Source organism: Seriola aureovittata, chromosome 14 (genome assembly GCF_021018895.1).
Source record: "Seriola aureovittata isolate HTS-2021-v1 ecotype China chromosome 14, ASM2101889v1, whole genome shotgun sequence".
In the NCBI taxonomy this organism is placed as follows: domain Eukaryota; kingdom Metazoa; phylum Chordata; class Actinopteri; order Carangiformes; family Carangidae; genus Seriola; species Seriola aureovittata.
In genome coordinates this window covers 19997520-20011708 of record NC_079377.1, presented here as the reverse complement: position 1 = coordinate 20011708, position 14189 = coordinate 19997520, and the positions used below count along the sequence as shown (strand labels likewise).

Genomic DNA, 14189 nt, shown 5'->3' with positions numbered 1-14189 from the left:
ATGGTATATTAAAGCGATTATTAGGATGAAACACGTTTTTTTTTGCCGACAACCGCTATGAAAAAGTGTTGGACTGAAGAGATAAATAAAGCTCCGGTAGCACAGACTTGTAATAATATAATATATATTACTATATAAAACAGTGGTTGGTTGCGGTTTATGTTGATGTAAGATCGAAGTTTAAGAGCAAAGCGTCGATAATAATGTTTTCAGTTGACAGAAAAGTATTTAAGACGCAGGTTAGTTGAAGGATTGAAGAAGAGAAAAACACTGTTGGAGGCCCAGGCTGTTTTCTGTGGGAAGGAGCCGCCCTCTAGTGGAGGGACATGGAACTACAACTTTCTTTCTTTCTCACTCCCTCTCTCCCTCTCTCACTCCCTCTCTCTCTCTCACTCACTCACACTCACACTCTCACACACACACACACACACACACACACACACACACACACACACAGTGACATTTACCAGGTATCATCACTTCATATTACTGTCATTCACCTTGTTTCAGTTTCTTAAAACACCCACACCATGAGATCTGCTCCCACCCAGGTAAACACTCCCCACACCGTGACTTATTAATGCTGATGATGAAGGGGAAACACAGTCGAGCACTGACGGTGTTTCCTGGAAAGCAGACGGAAACCTTTGGAGCAACACAACATGTGACTACACTCAACAACACGGTAACACGGACTCCAGCACCTCACCCACAATTCATCACAGTTTAGACAATTGCTCCACTAATTGAGGGTCTCCACTGTCTTATCCTGCTCCTCCTCGTTTTATGATATACACATAAAATATGACGCACCATTGGAGTTTAAACACAACCTACATGGAGGTGTTAGATTACAAAGAAGATTAAAATAAATATCCATTGTTCACAGTGAGCACTGACAACAAGACTTTTGAATTTCCGTCTTTAATTCTTGTATTAATCCCAACTCAAAGAGCAGAGCTACATCATGACCATAAAGTCACAGAGAAAGAAATGAACGTCTTTAATTGAATACACACTTGATCCCTCAGAAAATGTTCTCCTGATGTTTTGAAACCCGTCTTCATGATGTTCTCAAACTCAGCTGAGAGGAAATTAGGGGATTTCGGGATGTCATAACAAAATCAGAGTGTATCCTCAATAAATAAAAGTATTTATTAGTTTATCCGTCAACAGGTGTAAACGCTGCTGTGCCAGAAATTAGTTGTAAATAAAAGCAAGTGAGGGGACCTCCGCTTGTCTTTTCTGGGCTTGGCCTACAAAGTTAAATGTTCTGGGAGGAAATGTTTCATTATACAATTGTTGGGAAACAAATGGATCCAGACTGTGTCCAGACAGTGACCCCAGGCTCAGCTTCTCCACCTCCTTAACATCTGGCCGGAGGTACGAGCACTTCCTGCCTCAAGCTGCGAGGATACTCACCAGCTTCAGTGCCACATCCACAAGGAATTATGTTTCCTCAACATATCTACACATGACACGCAAAGAGTAATTAATAATAAAGGTTTAAACTTGAACTTGCTGTTTTGGTGTGGTGGTGGTTTTGAAAGCCCCCCCCCCCCGGGGCCTCATGAGACCCAGCAGACTTTACAACCCTTTACATGGTTAAAGCTAAAAGGCTCATTTTGAGAGAATGGAAATCTACCTCTCCTCCTCAGACATTTCTCCAGCTGCGGACGCTGGAGAAACAGTAAATCTGGGTACACGTCGACAAGTACTGTTACTCCGGCAAGTTTTTGTTTTGTCTTCCCGTCTGGTTATGTTGTGTTTTTGTGCATTCTTGCTCAAAAAGTAAATATTAAAACAATATCTGGTGGCTCATCTGCCCCGTCGACCCGTGCTCCACCCTGCTCAGGTGTCTTTGAGGAATACTCTGACTCCACTCATGGAGGCACTGCTGTACGGTGGGATGAGATCACAGACAGTTACTACAAACACTATCCACTCTCAGGACTGGAAAGCAGCTAAGTACATTTACTCAAGTGAGACATTTGGAGTATTTACACTTTATGGAATTGTACACTTGTACTCTACTACAGAGGGTAGTCTTGTAGATTTTACTCCAAGGTTAAGATTTAAAAGAAAAAAACAAAAAACATGATAGGCATATAAAATATAATATGTTGATAAAGATTAACCCAGAGCCTCTCAGTCTTCCTGGCTTGTGACCACAGTGTCTGGCTGGAGCCGGTCATCATGGCTCAGATGTGTTGTTGGCGACATTTCCCCTCTAAACTGCTCAGATGGTTTCATTTAAATCACTGTTCGAGGAACAAAGAGGTGAAATTATCCAGAAAAGATCAGAGAAGACTTCAGAAATGAATTCAAATGTATGTGACAGAACATTGTTTTTTCTTCTTTCCTCTCCCATTAGTCATCTCATGACCCTTCAGACAGGCGCCACCCGGAGGACGGGAACCACTGCACTAAACTACTGGAACATTAAAATGCTGCTTACACACCGACACGTTTAGATACTTTATTGGCCTTTTTTTTGATAATCTTTTACTTATACAAAGAACTTTTACTTGTAATATATTCAGACTGTCATATTGGTACTTTTACTGAAGTAGGGAGGGTCAGTGGTTCGATTCCTGGCTCCTCCTGTCAGCATGTCAAAGTGTCCTTGATACTGAACCCCAAATTGCCCCCGATGCATCATGGGTGTTTGAGTGTGCGTGTATGGTAGAAAAAAAACACTATGTAGGAAGAATGGGTGACTGTGGCTTGCAGTGTAAAGCGCTTTGAGTGGCGCTACTTTCGCACGTACGGCAGAAAGCCAAACATCCTCTACCTGCTGCTTTGAAATATGAACTAAATTCAGAAATAAATCAGCTACATGATGCACTTGGTCAATGCTGATCCCTCAACATATAGATTCATAAACAAAGGATTCCACGGTGGAGATGAGTAGCAGGCCTATCCTTCATTCGGTGTTGTTTGTGCTAATAATCCCAAGAGTAAAGACTTACTTTACTTTCCCATGAGCCCTGCTGTTTCTCTCTACATGCCCTCCCCTCTCCCTGGCATCACGTTGTTTGTTTTGAAGATCACAAAGAAGAAGAATGGAAAGAGCCGACGACAGTCATCTCACATTTAGACATGGCAACCTGACATGAAGTTGAAACTGTGTGGTTAGAATTGAGAGGCAGAGGAAGGCGAGATTTTGGAGGCTGTAAACTTATTATTTTCTTCTGTTTGGTACCGAGATCAGCATGGAAAATGACATTTACTGAGAGGATTTACAAGAAACATCAAAGATATTTACGAAAGAGATTTACAAGAAAGGTCAAAATGAAGGTCAGACTTATTAGCTACACTAGTCTCAACTAGTACAATGCCTCACATGACGCCACCACTGTGGAATCACGTCCTAATTTTATAAACTCCACTGCAAGGTAAATACTAACACTTATTGACAGCAATAGCAATGATGGGATGTGTATTACTTTGTTACAGACTAACTAACTAAACATCTGCTGTTGTACCTTCGCCCTGACAACTGTCACCTCCTGCATTATAATAAATGTTTTACACACTTTGGTTTTGCCGCCACAACTGGAACAACTGTATTTTAAGCTGCTAACACTGTTTTCTGCAGGTACAAGAAAGTCACACTGTTTGTATTTAAAAATGTTTGTCTCCTTGTGATTATCTTTGTACAAAAACACTTTATACTGAGTATTTATGCTAGAGGAAATTCACAGTTGTTTTCTTTATTCATTAATCAGCAGCTTATTTTCTTGATTAATCGATTTATTGTTTAGTCTTAAAAAAAATACCAAAAAACTGTTGTTAAATGTTAAATGTTGTAAATTTCCCCACAGTCTAAGAATCTGTGTTAAAAAATACCTCAAGCTGTAACCAGAGAATATTTGGAAATGTTGCTTTAAAATTGACAAAAAAGATTCAATGATCAAAAAAAGTTATTGATTAATTTTCTGCCAATCGACCAATCCTTGCAGCTCCAGTGTTAATTATCCTTTTCCATACTTTATTTCAAAATAGTAGATGCTTGTAATATATATAGTTTTATTTTTATTTTGTTTTTAAGTTTTATATCTATTAATTTGCTCTTGTGCTTTTTCTGTGTGGAATCTATAAGTTTTCCTCTAAATGAATGAAAAGGTGACACGACTGAAGCCTTCAGCTTTAAAACAGTGAATAAAAACAAACATGACTAATCATTGCAAAGCTGTAAAAATGGTAAATGCAGCACAGAGACCACTAGAGGCTGTCAGTCCTCTCAGTGATGGCATCTTGTTCAGAGAATTTCTACTGACTTAAACTGAACGTGGTCATGGTCCATGGTCAAACTGCAGCACGAAGCAGCTTCAGGTTGCCAGTAGATTCATTTTAAAGAATGAACTGAACCCTGTAACCTCCATATTTCATAAAGCTAAATCAGTAAATTATGCCTCTTGCAAGAGGATGTTAGTCATTTTCACCTGGGAGTTGAAAGAGTTAAAAAAAAACAGAATAAAGAAAAGTAGTTGAAGCCAACAAATGAGACGGCTAACTGTAGAATATGAACTTCTGAAAACGCCTTTGTCATTTGTGACTTTTCTTACAACCCCTGAGTAATGAGCAGAGTGATGTTTGTGGCGTTCTTAGTCATTTACTGTATCTCTGAGCGTAATTCATGATGAGTAAAGGTGCAACAGAACACACACACACACACACAGTCACACACACACACACCCACCCATGCACACCCACAAACCAGTGACCTACAACTGTTTTCACCTTGAAAAAGATATTCAGCTTTGACTATTGATCTCGAACCTGGTATCTGACTCATGAGAGCGCACACACACACACACACACACACACACACACACACACACACACACACACACACACAAGCTCGTATCCAGAGTGTTGTGTAAGGTTTATCGTCATTTTGGGACACAAAAATTACGATATGAGCAATACTGCACGCCCACACACACAGCCTCACACTCACACACACAAATAACTCCATGTTGCTTGACCTTTTCTGCCACATGACAGTTTTTAGATCCCTGAAGCTAAATTTCCATGTAAATCTATTATTTGTCATTTAAAAGCATAAAGCTCACATCATCTATTCTAACACCATTTAGATTTTATTAAAATCTAGGAAAATGTTACAACATTTTTAAAACTTCCTAAACGCTCCATACGACATGTGCTGCTTTGACCCCATAAGAAACTATGTATTACTGACTTGAATATGTACACTGAGAAGGCATTTTAAGGACAATGTCAAGGTTTCATACTCACACAAACCAAAACTTTGATTCAAACCAGTACTAACGCTTACACACACGCACACACACACACACACACACACACACACACACACACACACACACACACACACACACACACACACACACACACACACACACACACACAGACACACACATGTGCACATTGCATACAAAAGCATTTTGCCTCATTCTGTCTTTGGTTGTTTTTCTTGTTTGTTTTATTGCGGCGTGTTTTTGTCTGTTTTCGTTTTGAGCATTTACAGTAAAGCACTCACAGGATAAAAATACGCTCGACTGGGCTCGTTTTAAGTGAAGTTCAGTCGAAAATTGCACCATAACACTGGTACTTTTAGCACCGCAGCAGACACACAGCATCAATAAAAGCATCTGGACTCTCTCTCTTTGCGAGACCGATTAGCTGGATGTTAAAGTCAGTGTTAAAAGATTGGACCTAAAACACTATACATTCAGGGTTTTATTAACATGATGCATTCATTTATTTGATTAAAAATCTATTCAGTCTCATTAATAAATGTAAAAAAAAAAGTTCATTATTGACCTTGCAGGTAATATGATCCACATAAGGTCCACTTTTTAGCTGTTCGGGAGAATTAAAAATGTATTTACTGTACTGTCTCACTCCAGACCAGCTACTAAATGGTGTTGTGGTGAGATTGTTTTGTTCTGTTTCCAAAATCAAGAAAAAACTTTAAGCTTCAACTTTCAGGGAAACATTGTCTGAGAAGTCAAGGTCAAAGTCAAAAAAAATGTTTTAATTTTGAGCATCTGACAGCTGTACAAAGTCCATCTTTTGATCTTTTTTGTGTAATAGAGTCGAAAGCTAACAGTAAATCTACAATATAAATGGATTTCTGATTAAAAAGGGAGAAAACTGAAACATTCCCTTAAGGCTAATTAATTCTAATGTGTGCAATGATTTGTATAAATACATTCATTTGTGTGCATTTGTGGTGGAATATTATCATTAAAATGTAAAATACAGTCTATTCTCAGACTGAAAGAACAGGGGCGATGGCTGTATACCTCGAGGGAGACGTGGTGCCAAGTCATTTTCTGCTCTCTCATTACTGCTGTAATTCACTGGATGACACATAGCAAGTTCTCACTTCTTCTGTAGCTGCTCTTATCTGCTGAGCCCAAACCTTCAAATATATAAATATATACTCCTCTCAACCCAGCTGGAACAAAAAAATGTCTCTTCATGTCCTTGAGGGGCTGCTGTATGCATCTATAATGTCATGTGGTGTGTGAAATATTGGGCCCAGCCAAGTGAAACCTCTTTAAAACCATTTCCTCTGAGTGGTGTTGAATTTGAGCCCTTCACTTCATTTGTGGCTTTAGAAGATTAATTATCGAATCTGGAAGGTAGAACTTTCATTTGACCATTTCATCAGATCAGTCTGACAATCAACATGAATCAACACGTTTTAAGATTTACCATTAGTGTAATTTAAGCTGATGCAGCAGCCAAACCAGCACTAATGAGACTCTTAGGTAAAATGGTAAAAGTGGGAATTATTTGACAATATTTGACAACAGCTTAGTGTGAGCCCACACACAGTTACAGGTGTCCTGTAAACCTCTTCTTTTTTTTTCTTTTTTTTATCTCATTCAAAGTCACGTCAGGGGACTCCCATGACTCCTCGTGGACTGTCCCAGCCATGTGACTCCGGGACAAAAAGAAGAATTACCATGTGATTAAATTCTCCACGTTTCAGTTTCATCATTGTGACTTTAGTCACTAGAATAAAAATGTTCACACACAGTAAAGGTTATTACAGCAATATCAAACTGGAATTTGTGGACAACAGTATGGCAGCTAAGTGACATGAAAAACATTTGAGACTTTTGGGTAGACGAGTCCATGATAAACTGAAACTGGGCAACTGACAACAAAATTGTTATAACAAATTTGTTAGGCCTTTGATATTAACATAATGTTTACAGGTGAGAACCACTGAATATGAACAGAAGGGGAAAATAAGGTGCCTTTACTAAGTCAATCCTGAACATAGCCATTTCTAAAGGAGTCTTCAGAAGGATTGTGAATTTTAGAGACGACATGATGAAAGACGTGAGTGGACACGTACAGTATATCCTCAACAACGGCTTCGACAAGCTGAATATCATGAACTGTCGACAGAATTCATTGGACACTGTTAGTCAGGATGAGTCAACCCTGGATACTACAATTAGATTTGTTTATTACTAAATTGTTTTCTGAATTACTTTGTGCTGTCAAGTGTAATCACTTCTAGTTTCAAGTTTATTTATTTTTTTAAAGCCACACGGTGGTTACAACTCAAAAGGTTCTGCACACCAAAGGAAAATGAAACAATAAAACACTCCTACAATAAGGACATTTGAAAAAAAAAAAACAACACATGAGTTTAAAAATTAGAATTTAGATTTTTTCTTTTTAAATGACACTAAAATTAGAGATTAAAAGTTGAAGTTGACAGTAACTTCTACTGGGCTTTGTAGGAGCTGGGTGCACGGGCTGGGACGTGGTTTTAGAAGCTGGGTTTAAGCCATTTCATTCTTTGTAAATCATTGAAAGAGTTTTAAATTCAATTTTTGATGAGTTGTAGTTGCTTTACTGATTTTTTTTGAGGATCCAGAGAAAAGCGCATTATAATACAAACTTACCATATATGTTATTTCATGGCATTTCCTCATTATGTAGATTGAAAACATAATCTGGTCGGTGTTATGTTTCCTTCAAAATGTTTTTACATTAGCTGCGTATAACCAGACTTTCACGAAACAATTTTTCACTCTGTTCCTGATTCTGTGTTTGGATAATGTCTTCTTGTCAGCTAACCAGAGTATCTGGTAGGTGGTGTTTTTGGCACATTTTGGGTTTGACAGTGGTATAGAAAGCTTTAGAAGTGGCTCGTTACATCTTCAAGTCGGTTGCTTTGCTTGCTTGCCGGGCAACAAAGCAAACAGCAACCTGTCTATTCAAGTTAACTGATCATTGTAGTTCAACAATCTCTTTCAAGTATTTCTTTGTTTCCTGCCTGGTTTTGCTATTTATTAATCCATTAATTACTCACAGCTAACTCTCCAGTGGAGCTCCAGAGGATGGAACATGGCTGCTGGGAAATGCACCATGCAAATGTTATCCAAGTGCAGTTTTGGTAAGTGTTTACCCAAGGCTGAAGCTTGAATGAGAACTACGTTAGATACAGTATTTTTTAAAATGTATGGGGGTGGGAGAGCGTTTGGTGCTTCTCTACCCGGCAACAGAAAGCTGAGTCATCTCTGTCACAGCCCTCCCACGCCTACCCACGCTGCACTGCTCTCTGTCTCTCTCGGTGGTGGAGATGCATGGCCACGGACATGATACCAAAACTAACTGCATCACTTCATCCAGGCCCACGGATGACAAAAACACACATTTACCGTAAATGGGGGGAGCCTTGACGGAACAGGGTTGGCATAGGTGGGTGTGAGTGTGTTTTGTGTGTGTGAGTGTGCGCGCGCATGTGAATCTTATGACAATTATATGGAAACTGATACCACTTATAGAACTTTGTAAAAGCTTTGTGAAGTGTGTGTGTGTGTGTGTGTGTGTGTGTGTGTGTGTGTGTGTTCACCTGACCACTGACTTTACTGTAAAGACGAACTCTCTTGGCCACAGTCTGATGTTACTGATTAATACTGACATTTATGAGGGCCAAGGTCAACATTTATGAAGAAGCCCAGTGAAGAAATGTCTGTATTAAAATAGTGAACAGGGATCTAACAGCAAACAGGTGAAAAGGGATTTTTGGGGATAATTAAATAGAAATTTCAAAAGGTTTTTTTTGTGTGAGGATGGACATCGCTGGACCGTACAGCACTCGTAAACACAAAGCAGGCCATAACTACCAGCTAACCCTACCAGCCAGACTTCTTTAATGCTTTCCTCAAATTTAAGCCTAAACATGAAGCATAAGGGCTGAAATCTAACTGCAACCACTGCACCTCACCCCGCCCGTCCCAAGTCCTTTCACTTTGGTATTTTCTGATGTTGGTCGAGAGCAGCCTTTGGGGCAAAGCCAGTTATCATCTGCCAACTATGCAATAGTTTTAGGGATTTCCAGGCCGTCTGGCGGCATCCCTTAATTTCCACAATCAACCACATTGGCAGGGAATTCGCAAGTTCACAAACTTCCCTCTCCATTTGCTCATCAACGTTATATTTCTTGGTGACGTAACTGCATCTGTACCATTCATCTAGTTTTTCTTGTTATGTATGAGCTCGTAGCTCAGTTGTTTATCTGACTTCTTGCTTTCAGACTGAATGAACCATTCTGAGCTTTAGAAATGGAGAAGACAATAATGTTGTAGTGCTCGTAACTTTTCTGTCAGCCCAAATTATACTTTCTATATTAATGTAGCCACAAGAATCTGAACGCTGACAGAAAATGTATCATCTGAACGTCCCAAAGGTTGTGGAAATGAGCAGACTTCCTACAACCATCCTGACTCGACATGTCTCATTCATCTCCTTGTGTAGACAAAACCCAGCAATACTGTGTTTACAGCAGTGATGCACGAATCACAGTCATATCTGCGGTCACTGCGGTTAATCCTTGGATCACGTGGGACAAATCATAAAAATTAACATTCTGATTAACAGTGGATGGGTTTGGTTGATAAATACTATATAAAGTATGAGGAAAATATTAAATATATTCTCTAAAATGTGAATATATTGACTTATTGACTTTATTATTTATTCTGGGCAATGGCCAAACTTTATTATAAGCTAAGGTGTTAAGGTGGTAATTCTATGTTTTCTCCAACGCTAAACGTGGTTTCTTGCCGAGAGCGGGTGGTGGGGATTGTTGCTTGACAAGAGCTTGGTTTGTTAGGGTTGTGTTTACAATACAAAAGGTGATAATACCCCCTCTGAGCAGCGCTATGTCTTAAGGGCAGCTTGGAGGCTACAGTGAGTCACTATCGGAAAATGACGAGACAGGCCGGCGGATAGCTGGTTAGCATGCTAACTTCAGTAGAAGAAAAGGTGCGATAGAAACAAGAGTTAACATTGGCGTTGCTTTCCACTGCTGGACACAGCTCTTGGCATGTACAGGAATGAAGTTTGATGCTGAAAAAAAAAAACTCAAAACGTTTCTTCTAGACCGTGAAGTAAACTGCTGTTAATGCTAATGCTAGCTATGTAGCAACAGCAAAACTCACAAATAAATTGTTTGTATTCAGGAAATAGTTGTGACTTCTCACTAGTGTACAGAGCCACTTGTGAGTTCATTACACAGGTGTCTGAATTCTCTTTGGGGTAAATTCAAGGCCTTAACTGCTTACAGTCTGTTCTGAGACCTTTGGTCACATTACTCATACAAATAAATGGTTAATTCTTTCAATTAGTTGTTAATAATATTAATATTTTGACAAAATATTGGCTTATAGTGATTATTTTATCCAAATCACAGAGACGTGATAATGACATTGTTTCCCAAACTGCGTATCCCTCCCTCTGGTGTAACAAAGGAGAAAAGGCTCTGTGTAGTGTTTATTTCTACTTTTTGAGCAACGGGAAAACTTCTTGAGGGATGGCGTATTTTTGTAGACCAACCCAGAACAGACAGAGAGTAGCTAGTAGCTAAATCTGATGCATAGCGTCTCTTCTCTTTGTACGAAAAGAATGGTTTTGTTCATGGTCCCTGACAAATAAATTTATCAAAAAATATTTTTCCACTACACATTTACCAGCTGCAACAGCAGGGCTGGTATTTCAGCTTGTCAGTGTCTCTGTGTGTGCGAGTGTGTGCGTGTGTGGTTTTGTTTCATTATATTCATGGGGTCCAACAACCAGGACCAAATGCTGAACCCCTACAAATTGAAATGGCTGTTTGAGGTTTAAGATTTGGTTTTATGGTAAGGGGTAGAATTAGGGTTAAGGATGGTTAAGGTTATAGTAAGGGGCTAGGGAATGCATTATGTCAAAGAGAGGTCTCCACAAATATAGTGCGTGTGTTTGTATGTGTGTGCGTGATCATGGAAAAACGTGGCCCTGGGGACACCTACTGTAGCAGCAACTACCACAGAGACTGAGGTTTTGAGTGTTTATATGTTTCTCTTTCTGTGGACAGATTTTTTGAACACAATAACATCACAACTGTGTAAGATACAGTCACAAAACTTTACAAGTGTATGGTTGAGATTAAATTGAAGCCCGAGTTCAAAGCTGGCTGTGGTCCGACCGATGAGTGCTGATTATTGACGTGATAATTTAGTAATAAAATAGTAATAACTACGGAGTACTCGTAGGTCATGGTCGCTGTTATCCTATTGAAAGATGGTCCCTAGTTTGAACTCATGCTTCGCTTTTGACAAGTTGGGACAATGATTAAAAAGATAGATAGATTTAGATGCAAATAGATGCAGACTGACTCGATTTCGCTCAAGGCAGGTGAAATGTAAGTGAAAATGCAACCATGCAATGTGAAACCATTTCAACATAAGCAAAAAAAAAAAAAAAACCCAAGGAAAATACGACTTTACACACGTCTATAGATGGGGGGACATTGGAGAGAGACCGGAGAGAAAATTACAGAAAAACCTGGAGTTTCTGGTGAGTTCTGAGATCAGTCAGAGGCTGAGCTGAGCACAAAGACTGCATAAATGGTCCTTGAGTTAAGTTTGCATTAATAACAAGGTGAAATTTTGTTTTGTATTTTCTCTAAACACACCTCAATACTGATGTTTAGCTAGCTAGTCGTCAGTAGGCTACATTAGCAAAGCAACTAATGTTGTAAGATGCAACTGTTTACAAGCACCAAGGCTAGTGTGCAGTCATCCAGGCCTCAGGAACAGGCTCGGCTGTAGACGAGTTTGTCTTAGAAGCTACAGTCAGAAATACAAATCACATGACCCCCATGGGCCAAAAAAATTCTCCTCATCCTGTACGCTACCCAGAAATTACCACTACCCTATCATCCACAGAGATTTCAATCATGCCTCTTCCGCTAAGGCAGCAAAGCCATGGGTTTGAATACACAATCAGATGTTTGCAGCTACTGCACATCTGCAAAACGTCTTAATGCTAAGTACAGTTGACATAGTCATACATTACAAGTTTGGCGTAACCAAATAATTTCTATGCATCTCTCCATCTCTGAGACATTATTAAAAAACTAAGAGCATGCAACCTGTGCAGAAATACAGTCATCCTTTCTAGCCATCCCACTTAAAGCCTTTCTATTGACTCAAAATGTGAATCTGGAGTTCAGTGGAGTATGTGTGTTTGGAGTATGTGTGTATATTTAGTCTTTTTCATATGTATTCTGATATACCATACTACTTACAGATCTTGTATAATGTGCGTCAATACAGATTGCGAAACTCCCACTAACGTCACTAAGAGACTCATTCCTATACACAGATTGATCAAGGTGACTGAAGTGCTCCTGAGCTGGAGCTCTTTGATCACCTTGTTCCATCTGAAGACAGCTGCTGCAATATCACCAGGAGATATACAACACTGCCACTTTCACTTCAGCCCTTCAGAGGTGTATTCAGTGCGTCACACCATTATTATATGACTAAGTTTGGAGAAACGGGTTCCGTGCCAAGTGCCAAATATAGCCAATATTTGCCACAACCTGACTGACTGCCAATGAACTGAAAACATTTGCCCTCACAGTGCAATTCATCCGCTCTGTGATGATCATACTGCCATATTTTACATTTCCTATTTTTAACCCATCGCTGCAAAAGGCGAACCTGTTTTTTTTCTTTTTTGCATGCTGTGATACTTATTGAAAATCCAGCGCTATGATCTATTTATAAAAAGGCGATTCATTAACTGCTTTATGAAGACTTAAGAGAAATTAAATCAAGTCAAAGTAACATCAAATGGACGTTCAGCGCCTCACACAGTGCAATTCACCAAAGCTCTGGAAACATTTGTAATATTTTCCAGCTAGCTCTTGAATCCTGCCTGCTCTTTAGCCCATACACTAAAATCTGACAGAAGAGACTTTCCAAGACCTGCATTCCTTCATAGCTTGAAAAATACCAGCCAGTGCTGTAAGAAACCTGAAGTCTAGCTCGCGTTCACTTACCAGTTTGTCAGTCTTCATTCTCCTCTTCATCAGAAAGTCTTCACTGCAAACTAAGAAGGGCAGAGAGAGAAAGAGGAGAGAGGAAAAAGAAGAGAGAAGGAATGTTTTAATCACTCTGAAGGAAGCCAGTTATCTTCCCACACACATTGCTGAGTGTCCTACTCACACAGACACACACACAACACACACACACACACACTCCCAAAGATACCTCCAAAGGTCAAGATGAAGCAGGAGAGGAGAGAAAAGACAGGGGAGAGAGAATGAGTGAATGAAGAGACAGAAAATAAAGAGGCAGAATAGAAAAGAGGAATGAATAGAATGTATGAAGAAAAGCAGATGACAGAGGGAGGAGAGTGCAGAGAGAGAGAGAGAGAGAGAGAATGAAATGCATGGCTTGGCTGAGTCATCAGTAACCACCACTTCCTCTCTTCTTACACTCTTACACTCTGTAAAAGCTCTCTTCTAATGACTGGCTAACTTCTGAGGCAAGCGCGCGCGCACACACACACACACACACACACACACACGAACACACATATGCACATGCAAAAACACAAGACTCTCCTACTTAAGCTGCACACTCTTTCTTCCTCTTTCACGTGTGTGTGTGTGTGTGTGTGTGTGTGTGTGTGTGTGTGTGTGTGTGTGTGTGTGTGTGTGTGTGTGTGTGTGTTCGTGTGTATAAGAGAAAGCCTGAGAAGTTGACCCATGAACTGACCTCACCATGTGTGTCATGAGAAACAGCACAATCTGTGCCGCTAACTTCAGAAATAAACAGTTTTTCCCTTTTCCCAGAATTCCCAGAGGCACGGTTTCTTAATTTTTATTCATC

General features: G+C 39.7%; 1 long non-coding RNA gene across 2 annotated transcripts in view; it reads right to left on the bottom strand.

Annotated features, from left to right (window-relative positions):
• Positions 1–14189, bottom strand: part of LOC130181241 (uncharacterized) — an 81271-nt gene that overhangs the window by 48389 nt on the left and 18693 nt on the right. For both annotated transcript variants that reach the window (XR_008829542.1, XR_008829541.1), the window contains exon 2: positions 13355–13404. This is a non-coding gene — a long non-coding RNA (uncharacterized LOC130181241). The remainder of the gene's footprint in view (positions 1–13354; positions 13405–14189) is intronic.